We start from the raw sequence: 11,243 nt of genomic DNA, 5'->3' as shown, positions 1-11,243 counted from the left end.
TGCCACTCCAGACTTTTTCCTCCCTTAACTTTTATCATTATGAACTTTTTTATGAGCTCAGCTTCACTATGTGTCTAATAACTATTATCCACCTAGATACAAAAAAATTACCTTTCTACTAGAGCCAGTTCCCCTGACATTCTTCTGGCTCTCAGCTCACCCCTCAGGGAAGTTTACGTGACTCATCAACTTAAAAATGACAAGGACAAACACACTCTTCCCTACCGACACTGCATGCATCAGTCACCCTTCACAAGACCAAGAATTTGATTCTGATTTTTATATTTAATTCCCCATTCTAAAAATCTGCCAAGCAACTTACTGGTTTTCAAAACTAAAACATGCTTTCCAGAAAAATTTCCGAAAACACTTTGACTTTGCCCTTCAAGATCACCATCTCAGCATCACTAGCATTGTTCTCTTGTCCCATGCATCCAGGCTTCATCCAAATACTGAAACGCCTTTCCGTATCATCAGTTAAGAGATCGGCTTCTCTGTTAGAAGGTTCATCCAGAGCCTGCTCAGCTTTACACTGCCGCATCCCAATTACTCTTTCTTACCCACTATTCTGATTGCAAACTCAAAACAAGTCAAAAGGCGAGGGTAGGTTTTTCCATGTTCCATAATGCTCTACCTTGCTTCGTCCTTTATCTGACACGCAAGAGGGAGGTTCTCTGGCAGTATTAATTAGGGGGCCCAAAGGCCATAATGTCCTTCCGTCCCTGGTGTATACCACCCCACGGGATCAGCTCTGAAGCCTCTTTCGGAGTTTCTAAGCAGTGCTGTCCTTTTCCAGAGCTCAGTGGTGCCGGAGTGTTAACCTTCCCACTACCACGGAGCTGAACTGGACGTCTAACCCTGCATTGGCCTGAACACGCTCCCGTCTCTGGAAATGAAATCAGACACAGTAAGCGATGCCAGAAAAGAGCGAAAAATTGGTCTTCTGAGGTCAGAACAGGCTCTAATCCTGCTTCCCCCTGCGGAGTGGGACCTGGCAGCACGCTAAGAAGAAACACATTTGCATCCCTTTGGTAGTTCAAGCGCCAGCACCTGCAAACAATACTGCATTTATTACATGACACTGTTTAATATAGCATTCTGATTTTTATATTTAATTCCCCATTCTAAAAATTTGCCAAGCAACTTGCTTGTTTTCAAAACTAAAACATGCTTTCCAGAAAAATTTCTGAAAACACACCCAGCAGAATCCCAGAGATCCTGACTTAAATTACAAGGGGTTTCTTTCCCCTTATAAAAAGAGCATCTGCCATATGCAGATTTTACTGCCTTATAAAACGTGAGAGCACAGGATTGCCAACTGTGGCTTTATATCTCCCAACCCTTCCATTCTCACTCCCACCTCAAAAATCTTTTTCTCTCTTTCCATAAGGCTTCAACTGCGAGTGATTTTTTTAGGAATGTGGAAAATGGGTGAGCAGGAGCAAAATAAACCATTTTTAATCTTAATTTGTAAAATTCCAGGGGAAATATTAAATAAAAAAACAAACAGGATAATTTTAAAGGAAAATATACCTGCTTCAAAAACTAGATAAAATCCTATTACTAAGCTGTTCTGCATGCCTGAGGTAAGAGTAGAGCCTCACACTGGGCTTATACCTAGGCATTTCTATTTTGAACTCTCCCGCGACATCAGCAAGGTATAATAAACATTTAACTATTGTGATCTTACATAGGAGGATAAGTTTTTTCTCTTTAGGTTTGAAAGACATTTCTTGTACACAGGAATAAATAGCTTACTCCTGCAATTAGTAGCTATATGTGTTACAGAATTTCGTTTACTTTTGTTCTGTATTTAATTAAAAGGTTTCTTAGAAAAAGAGACAAACTTTTAGAAGAACCAATAAAAAACGACCCAGTGCCTCTGAGAACAGACTATATGACAACTGCGAACTCCTCAAGCAGATCTCTCCCTGTTACTTCTCGGGCTCCATGAAGGCCACTGTTGAAGGTAGCTACCCATATATCTGCTAACTCCACTTACTTTTTACGCGTTTGGTTTTCACGAGGCAGTTGTTCAGCTAGCCTTGGTTGCTAGCCGAAAACCAAGAATGAGCCAGCAGATCATTAGCATGATCTCCCAGTTCGTAAGTGGGAGACTTGCATTCTACTACTCGTCAAGGCAGGGAGGAAGAGCATGAGGAAACACCAGCAAAGTGCTGTGCAAACGTCATGTGAAAGAACACGGTGGATCAGCAGAGCTTTAGCAAAGCCGCTGCTGGGAAGAAAGCGGGGCTGGATCTGACAAGCTCTGGTTATGCAAAACCAGCACTGAACACAGAAACCAAAACCCTTTGTGACAGTATACAAAAAAGCCTTCCTTGTTGAGGGGCTGCTGCCATGGTCTCCCTGAACGCCTGCTCCATCACGACCCCTGCTCCATACAGAGCACCTCTTCCACAGCCCTCCACACTGAACGGCTGGTGAGAATGACAGGTTTTGGAAAATCCAGGCGTTACCATCTGTGTTGGAATGAAATGCAGCAACTGGAAAAAGGATGGGAAAAAACATTGCTGATCTACCCTCTCGGGCTGCCAGAGTCCTGCGCTCTGGGCAGAAGTCTTGTTGGTGCTCGGAGAGGAGACCAAGCCCACCGGGGACTGAATAAACGGCACACATCCAGCATCTGTACTGCATGGTGCTCCAAAGGTACAGTTCTGCTGGCTACACTGTCTTTCAAACAAATTCCCAAGGATGATGGGACACTGCTGATGAAGGCTGGCAGCTCAGCGGTCCTAGCCGATTTGCAATTCCATCAACTGAATTCTGCCTGTTGGGACTCTACCAAGCTTTTAATTGGATATGGGAGACATCGTAAGTCTCAATTAAAACAATGAACTCAGCCTGTATTATGAACGTCTGTCTTCTCTGTCACAGTTGATTCTATCAGGCACTGCGCCTACTCATGCTGGCACCCAACAGGCATGTCCTTTTCATCCACCCCTGGTCCAGGCGGAAATTGCCTGGATGTGAAGGGTACAGAAGAGGTATCGGTGAGAACGCCAATCGACTCGGCTATCAGTTTGGGCATCGCTTCAATTTAATCATTGCATACATTACGATGATTAGCTAGTGCCTCTAAAACAAGGGTGTCAAGCACTCCCAATATCCCAGCACACGAGGAGGCAAAAATTGCTGCTGCTGAGCAGTCTGAGAGATGGAACGACTGCCATGACAACCCACGCAGCAGAGACCTATCTGCAGGGCAATCGCTTTCATGCAAAAGTAACCGAGACCATTGGAACATTCCTTCTCCAAAATGAGACCTGACTTTGCCCAGACCAGCTGGGGCGTTGACCGTGGGGAGCCAAGCCTGGGGCCGCCCCACCGACAGTGTCCAGCAGCTCTTGAGAGGAGAGAAGCATGGTTCCGAGTGGGGAGTATAAACAGCATCGCTATCGCCAGCAGGGACACACGTCGAGCAGGCAAACCTTCCTCCAGGCCCTCACCCACTTGGAGCTAGGAACGCTGCCACGTCTCGTTCACTTTCTGGTTTGCACTGATCCTGTCAGCACCGATGGGAACAACTGGAAATTGCGGTTAGGTTGTGCTCCACGAAAGCCAAAGCAAAAAAAGGGAGAATAGCACATTGTCGACTTTTTCTGCTTGCAAATCCAATGAAAATAGCCACCTTTCTTTCAGGATGGAATAGCAGATTTTCTTCAAATTGGTATCTAGCGACTGGAAAATAGTCCATTTTATTCCAGGCCCAAGTTACTTAATACTTGTGTCCGTGCAAAAAATTTTTGAACTAGAGGTGAAAATTAAATAAAATCCTCAGAATTAAAATTATATAAATATACATACCATATGTGCTATATGTAATGATGTAAATATAATCTATGTAATTATATAAATAGACTATAAAACCCTAAGAGATTCCTAAAGGAACACTTTTGCAATGATGCTAAGGCTAATTTGGAGGAGAAGCTGTTGACGATGAGAGAGCACGCCATGTGCTACGTGCTCCTTGAGGCAAGCTCCCAGCCTCCCCCAGCAGAGCGCTTCCCAGCTTCACCACAGACATGAACTGGTCTGTTCTTGGGGCTGAGCACATGGAAGACCCACAGGTGCCATGTCTGGGGACTTATAAAACTACTGGTGTGGTGGGAAGGAATTACAGCTTAAATAAATTGAGGATTTGGAAAAAAGCTTTTTTTTTTTTTTTTTTTTTTTAAATTATTTTATAAACAGATGCAAAGCTTGAATTCAGAAACTAGCATTATGAAACCAGAAAGGGTTAAATAACACTGTACTGTTTGGAATCTGCTTTGGAGAAACCCTGGCTTTTCCAAAAAAGTAAAAACATCAAAGTAACGTTAAATAATACCTTAGCGGACTAAAATCCATCAATGCCTAAAAGCCTTTCTGGCTTGAACAGTCTTACAACACACTATGAGTTTTAGAAGCAAAAACATAGAGTTGATGAGATCTTCTCAGATGTTTTGTGAAAGTTCGTCTCCAGGTTTGTTCTCCAGATATTTTCCCTGCCTTTGAACACTTTTTTCCCCTCAAGAACTAGGAGCCTAGAGGAAACATCAAATTTCCCGAGGTTTTTTTATCTGTAAGAACGCATGCAGAGACTCTGCCTGGGGACTGTGCTAAAGGCACCCAGCTCTCTTTCTGAATATTCATTTGAGTGCAGGGACTCACTTAAATATGTTTTGAAAATATGTTCAGTGCCCGATCTGTACCTAATTAAAGAAAAAAAAAAATCAGCATCCTCTTTTCAGCAGAGCTAGACCAATTTACCCCAAATCGGCACCTGCCCCAGTTTTCAGAAGATCAGAAATAGAAACGAGTTCACGTTAGAAGTCACAGAAAAATGGCTCTGCTTACTATATTAAGAGTTTGTTACAGTTTCTCATCTTTTTGAAGCATTTCTTCTGTGCTTTCCATCTCTGCGTTCCCAGCGTTCAGGACGGCTTTGCTGAGCAACTCTTGATAGAATAATAAGATTTGGCATGGGAGTGATTTGCTATGACTTCTTACACTAGCAAAGCACCTCACACAGATGCGATTACAGCAGTAAAATCTGGGCCAGGGCCAGGTTAGCTTATTTGCTTCAAAGCAGCAGTACAAATTTCACCATCAGAGCAACTCCTGTTAAAATCAGCAGTCTCTCCAATACAGTGGTGCTTGAGCCTGTCTACGCTGGCAGCGCATTTTCAGTAGTGACTGGTCCTCACCTGAGCCTTCACTTTTTCTGCACATTTAAGGCTATATTCCAGCCCCAGTTATTTCTGGAAAGCGTGTTGTCTCTGCTGTGGTGCTCCCTGTTTGTCCTTTCAAATGGGTCATCCTCAAAGAGGAGGCAGATGAGGAATCTCAACAAGCAAGACTCAGCAGCAGCTCTGCTGACTTGGCTTAAGCAAGCGTGGAAAAACATCTCTCCTCTCTGGAGCAAGTGTTGGCTTGAAAGGGAATTATGTTCTGAACGTTCACCGGTTCGCCAAGCAGTCTTGCAACTGTTATTTATTACAATTAATTGACTGTGCATTAGTAAGATAATGATTAAGAAACAGCATGACAGTACCAAATACTGCACAGAAAGATAGCAAAAAAAAAAAAAAAAAGCGCCTTCTGGAGACATGTCTATTTTGTGAAGAGCAAGAGAGGAATGAGACAATATCCCAGGGAAAATGATGCATAGGAACACAGATTTCAGTCCAGCTCTGACAGGCACGGACACCTTCCTGCTTCAGTGAAGCATCACAGCACTAATCTAGGCAGAAGAGCGATTTTATGCTTTGGACTACTGGCAGTCACAAAACACCTGCAGAGTGCTCCACCGGCTCAAGCCATCAGGAGCCGGAGGTGTCTGAAGGAATACCTACAACCAGCCAAGGGAGCTAAAAATTCCCCAGGGCCCGTGAGTCACAAAAGCTGGAGTGGAGCGAAGACCTTTAAGGTGTTTTGTCCAGACTTCTTTTAAATTTGCCAAGTGAAGGGGAGGTTACTGCATTGACTAACGATGGCACGTTGAACCTACCCCCAGGTTCAACTCCAGTGAGCCCAGTTTTATCCCCTCCCCCCTCCAAACCTTGCTGTTTTCTTGCTGTTAATCTCAACTCTTCCCTTTCCTCTTCCTTTGCAGCTGCCATGCCCTAACTCCCAGCTAATGCTCCTCTTCCATGACTGCCCTACTTGCCATTAACATTTTTCAAGGACGGTTTTCCTGTTTTCTCCAACGCCACGCAAACGGCAGGCAAAGGAGCAAGGTCAGTGCCAAAGTCCAAAGCATGGCCCCAGGTGGGGAGGAGGTGCAGGTGTTCCTTGTCGGGTAGGGATGGACTCAGGGCAGAAGGTACCTCGTTAGGTGTATCTTTTTATTTAAGGGCAAAACACTATGGGATGTAGGGGGGAGATGGAGAGATGAGGAGATGCGGAGAAGGAAAGTCCGGAGGATGGAGCAAAGGGAATCCTGTGCATTCAGTACCCTAATAAAAAATGCCTCACTGGAGAGAGAAGATGGCATAACCTTAAACCCGACTTGGATTCCCCTGCTGTGCAAGTCCTTTGGCCTAAAGCCCACCTCACACATCCCAACCCAGAGGTCCCCCCGGTCCTCCTCTGAATAAACAACCTGGAATGTTTCAATCCACATGGCACCTTGTCACAGGCCCCTTTTCCCCTCAAATTTGAGGTTCCTGCTGTTGCCTGAAGCTCCTCCTTCACCTGCCTGCCCAGGAGGTGCCCAGCTGCTTCCTCCCCTTAAAATTATTGAACAGATCAGATATCAGCTAGGTAAGAAATTGTATTTTAATTTCCAAGCTATCACAGTTGCTGCATTTGGGGATGAGATAAGCAAAGATGAGATTTATAAGGGACAGAAAAAAGCATTTTTATTGGTAGGGTCTGTAGAATAAATTGTAGAATATCAGCTGTAGAATAAACTTATGGGAATGATTAGGTATATATCTACTCTGTCCACTTCTATGAAATGTTAGAGAACTGTCCCCTATGATAAAGCTTCTTTTCGTAAGAAAGTAACAGCACTGACTTCAGCTATGCTCCTTGTCAGCCCTTCAAAGAGCACCCCACAACGCGCTCAGAGCTTCCAAACAGAAGATGCTATTGTTCACCTACATTTGGTGGAAGAACAAACTTGATATCCATCACACACACGTGTCCATATAGATGTAAGTGTACCAGAGAGCGTGGGGAGATTTCTTCCCCATAATGGGTAAGAAATTGAAAGAGAGAAAAAGCCTTTCTGTGAAAGAAGGTGGGGCTGAAATTTTGAGGATGCTGAAGCGACCGTCCCGATTTGCTCTGATGATTCATTTTACAAGAGATCTTGTTCAGCATGATGGATTTCAGAAAAGCAGAGTATAAGGAGAGAAAGCAAAAGTAATCAAATATGCAAACAGAGAGACCCAATCAAGTCACACTCACAGTCCTAGCTCACCTTCAAATCCCATTATTCAATTAGAGCTAAATAAAATGCTGTGTCAAACAATGTAGATCCCTTTTAGCTGACATACTCAAATTAATAGAAAATGAATGTTCTATGCAAGATTTACAGAGAACACAGAAATTAATTAATTGAAAACTTTTTATAAATTAGAAAAAGCCCAAATACGCTTCAAAAAAGATTTTTAATACCTAGCTCTCATCCTGAGGAACAGGCATTAAAAACTCAGTCAGATCTGACATTTATAAATCATCACCCCTTTCTTTACTTACAGAGATTAATTTAAGAGAATTCAGCCACCCTGTATTTGCATTTGAGATGTGCTCACGAGGGACCAGTCAGGAAAATATTACGGAGCTGGAGATCATCACCGGCCAGCTCTGCCCGCAGAGCACCCTGTCTCACTTCAGGCAGGAGACAACTCACATCCCAGCAGATTTAAATAAGATGAAAATCTTTCAAAAACCCAGCCATGTCAGCCCTCCTAGCAGAACCGTCTTTACATTCTTCTTTCAAACAACCCTCAGGGTGAAAAAGAAGAGATGAACAGATTTATTCAGGAGACCTTCTTGATGATTCAAGAGTTAAAAGCAGCTTTTGTCTTCACCCCTTCCCTAGGCACCCGCACTCCTGTGAGGACCATCACTACGTTGCTTCCCTGCCACTGTGTTCCTCTACCTGAGCTTTCCAACAGAGTCTAAGGGTCCGAGCTCCGCCTGCGTCCCCACCTACCCACCCCACAGGGACAGGAGGTGCAGGGGCGACGGGAGAACGGAGGTCTCCTAACCTGAGGCCAAGCCTCTCGGGCGTTCGCTAACCCCAGCTCGCCTTCGAGCGGCTGCTGCTGTCATCTTCCCTCCTCCAAGACAACAGCGCTAGTTGTGCGGCAATGACTCCCCACTTCTCCTCCCTCTGCCGGGACGTCACAGCATGTCCAGTATAAAAGGATTTCTGAGACCCCTTCATTTCCGTGACTAGCGACGTGCCTGATCAATGAAGCAGCGGGGAGAGGATTAAGGGTCCCTGTCTGTTCCCTCCCGCCCGTATAACGAAGGGAAAATTAGCCACAGAGGTACAGAGTACATCCTCCTTTCTGCTGGTGGAGCCTCTGGGGACAGCAGTCACTATCGGTTAGTTGAACTATATAAAATTATTTAAGTTCTGGGTTGTTTTTTCTTGTTTTGTTTCAAAAGTCTAGCTTCAAGACTCTGGGACTGACATTTCCTTCCTTCCCACATGGGCGGCACGTTTGCTGCTTGGCAGGCAACCTAGGAGACGTCTGCAGACACTTTAAATGATGATGTCTACGCACGTGAGAAGACAAATTTGACAGATGCAAGGAATGATAAAGGAGGGAAGCGCATGAGCTAATGATGGCCGTTCATTTCAGATCCATAACGCAGTAATTATGAAGGGCTTATGGTTATTTTTTAAAAATGGGAGAGTGGCCACATTTAGAGCTCGTGAACGCCAGCAGCATTCCTTCTGTGGGTAGGTTGGTGGCTGCACACCCCGTAAGGGGCAAGGGGTTTGTTCCCGTCTACTTTTTCATAGCAAAAATGATCTGTGTGAGGTGGCTCCATTTCACCGACTTAAGAGCTACTTCTCAAGGTACGTTTTTCTGGCAACTGTATGTATAAAGGAATTACAGTACAACTATTATAAAGAAAACAATCTGTGTGGAAAGCTTGTGCTGTAGCTATGACCTTGGATCAGACACACAGTTTGTTTTTTAAGAAACTGGAAAACTCACAGCTTCCAAACTTTGCAGAAATAGTTTCTGGAAGAAAAACAAATAAACAAGCCCAAATTAATGAAAATCAGGTTACCGGATTATTTTCAAAACAGATGTGTTTCAGGCTGTTAAAGGAAAGCAACTAAGGAATACAGATGTGCACAACACGAATTATCCCATGTGTGCTATAGCACATGGAAATTTGCTATCTGCTGGCATCTGCAAGAATTACCTTCAAACTCTAAGGAACAAATGAAAAGTTGCAAGACGTTTCAGATCTCTAGAACACTTCAGGAGCCTGTGAAAAAATGCTCTGCATTTAACTGACAACCAGCAGGACTATTTTATGCCAAGCATTCATATTAAACACTTTTTCATATAACGTTTTATACATGGTTTTCAAATTCATGCTTTATTGAAGAACTCAAGTCAAACAAAACATCCTGATCATATAAAGTTTCCCATTTTAGTGATTACCTGAAGTTGAAAGCCAGAAGGTGGTTGAAATAAAATCAGATGGATGATAGGTAAATATACATCTATGCATGCATGTGTACATTCACACATGCACATGCATGTGATGGAACTCAAAACTGAAAATAAAAGACCATTAACAGATGCTTATATCACCAAATGCCTTTATTATATTAATGATTTCCCCTTCTCCTAAAATAAATAAAAGCAAAAGCTACGCGGGGGCAAAAACCACACATTAAAGATAAAATCTGGGTTTCAGGTACTATATATGAAGTTTGTACCATCACCTGCAGGAATGTAGTTTAACAGCAGTTCACTTAGTCTTACAAATAAAGACTGCCTCTTATGCAATTCATTTGACCACCGAAAGGTTAAATTACTAAATCCTTACTGGACACTTATTACAGATACAGACACAAAACATGCATATGTTGCATTGACACGTGTCTCTCTTACCAAAGAGCATCGTTTATTTAAAATCATTAAAACAATAATCAGAAGCTATATTAAAGACCAAGTAAATTTTATTAAAACACAAGGTAGTTGCTAATGCCAGCAGCTCCAGTAGCCCCATAGTATAAGCCATGCTGCTCTCCACACACTCAATTCATTAACACAGGAGAAAAGCCAGAAACTAAGGGAAATGCAGACCATCTGCTCAATCCAGATGCAGTAGAACATGCTTCTTACCTCCAAAGCCATTTACCAGTGACAAACTGAGGTAAGATCAGTTTAATCCTCTAATCACAGATCGAAAAGATTTTTTGGCATCATATCATCGTAAGTAAAACTGAACTACATTCATTTGCACCGAAAGAAAACTTTGGCAGTTTTTCTCACCTTTAGCATCTCTCTCTGTATATAAAAAAATTCTAAATAACGGAGATGATAACCTAGATACGGCAAATATTATTGAAAGAAATACATGCACACAAGCAGTCAACAAGAAAGTCCTCGTTCTTCTGCTGATATGCTCTAAAGATGTCTAATTGATTTAACCATCAATGACATTTAATTGAAGCATTTAAGTTCTCAAGAAAGTCGCAGTCTGCATATATATTATTTCCTTTTAATATCGGACCCATTTTAAAACAAAAACTACAGCTGCTGTGCCTTAAGAAGAAATAAGTGGCGTAATCTCTTACCTTGAAGTTATGAATCTTCTCGTATTTTGGAATATGTTCATTTTCTTTCAGCGTTGCTCTTCTGACAAGCGACGTCAACTGCGAATAAGCAAAGAGTTTAAGAGGTTGCCAGATTGTCACGGATGACTTCTGAGTACCCAGTTTCATCCCCAGGGCTGCTATCAGTAACTCCTGCTGACGGCTCTCCGGCTTCGAGCCGGGCACCGCGGACCTGTTCGCTCTGTGCCCTGACCAGGGCTCTCTGGACGGCATGGCGGAGCTGGCGGGAAGGAGGAACAGTCCCCCCGGGACCGGTCTGCGCCCTGTGCGTATCAGACCCGATTTGAAAAGCCGAAAAGGGCCATCTCGGGAACCTAAAGCCGCTCGGGAAGGCGGCGAGGCCACGGCAGGGCACTTCTTCGCGGCGCGGCTAACGCAGCGAGGCGGGCGGGCTCCACGCCGCGCCGGGCGC

The 11,243-nt window shown here is 43.6% G+C and overlaps 1 pseudogene; it reads right to left on the bottom strand.

Moving 5' to 3' along the window:
- Positions 1-10,792: 10,792 nt before the first annotated feature.
- Positions 10,793-11,044, bottom strand: LOC104617064 (annotated as a pseudogene).
- Positions 11,045-11,243: the final 199 nt, after the last annotated feature.

The sequence above is a fragment of the Phaethon lepturus genome, unplaced genomic scaffold (assembly GCF_000687285.1).
Source record: "Phaethon lepturus isolate BGI_N335 unplaced genomic scaffold, ASM68728v1 scaffold5292, whole genome shotgun sequence".
Classification (NCBI taxonomy): Eukaryota; Metazoa; Chordata; class Aves; order Phaethontiformes; family Phaethontidae; genus Phaethon; species Phaethon lepturus.
This window is presented reverse-complemented; position numbering and strand designations above follow the sequence as displayed.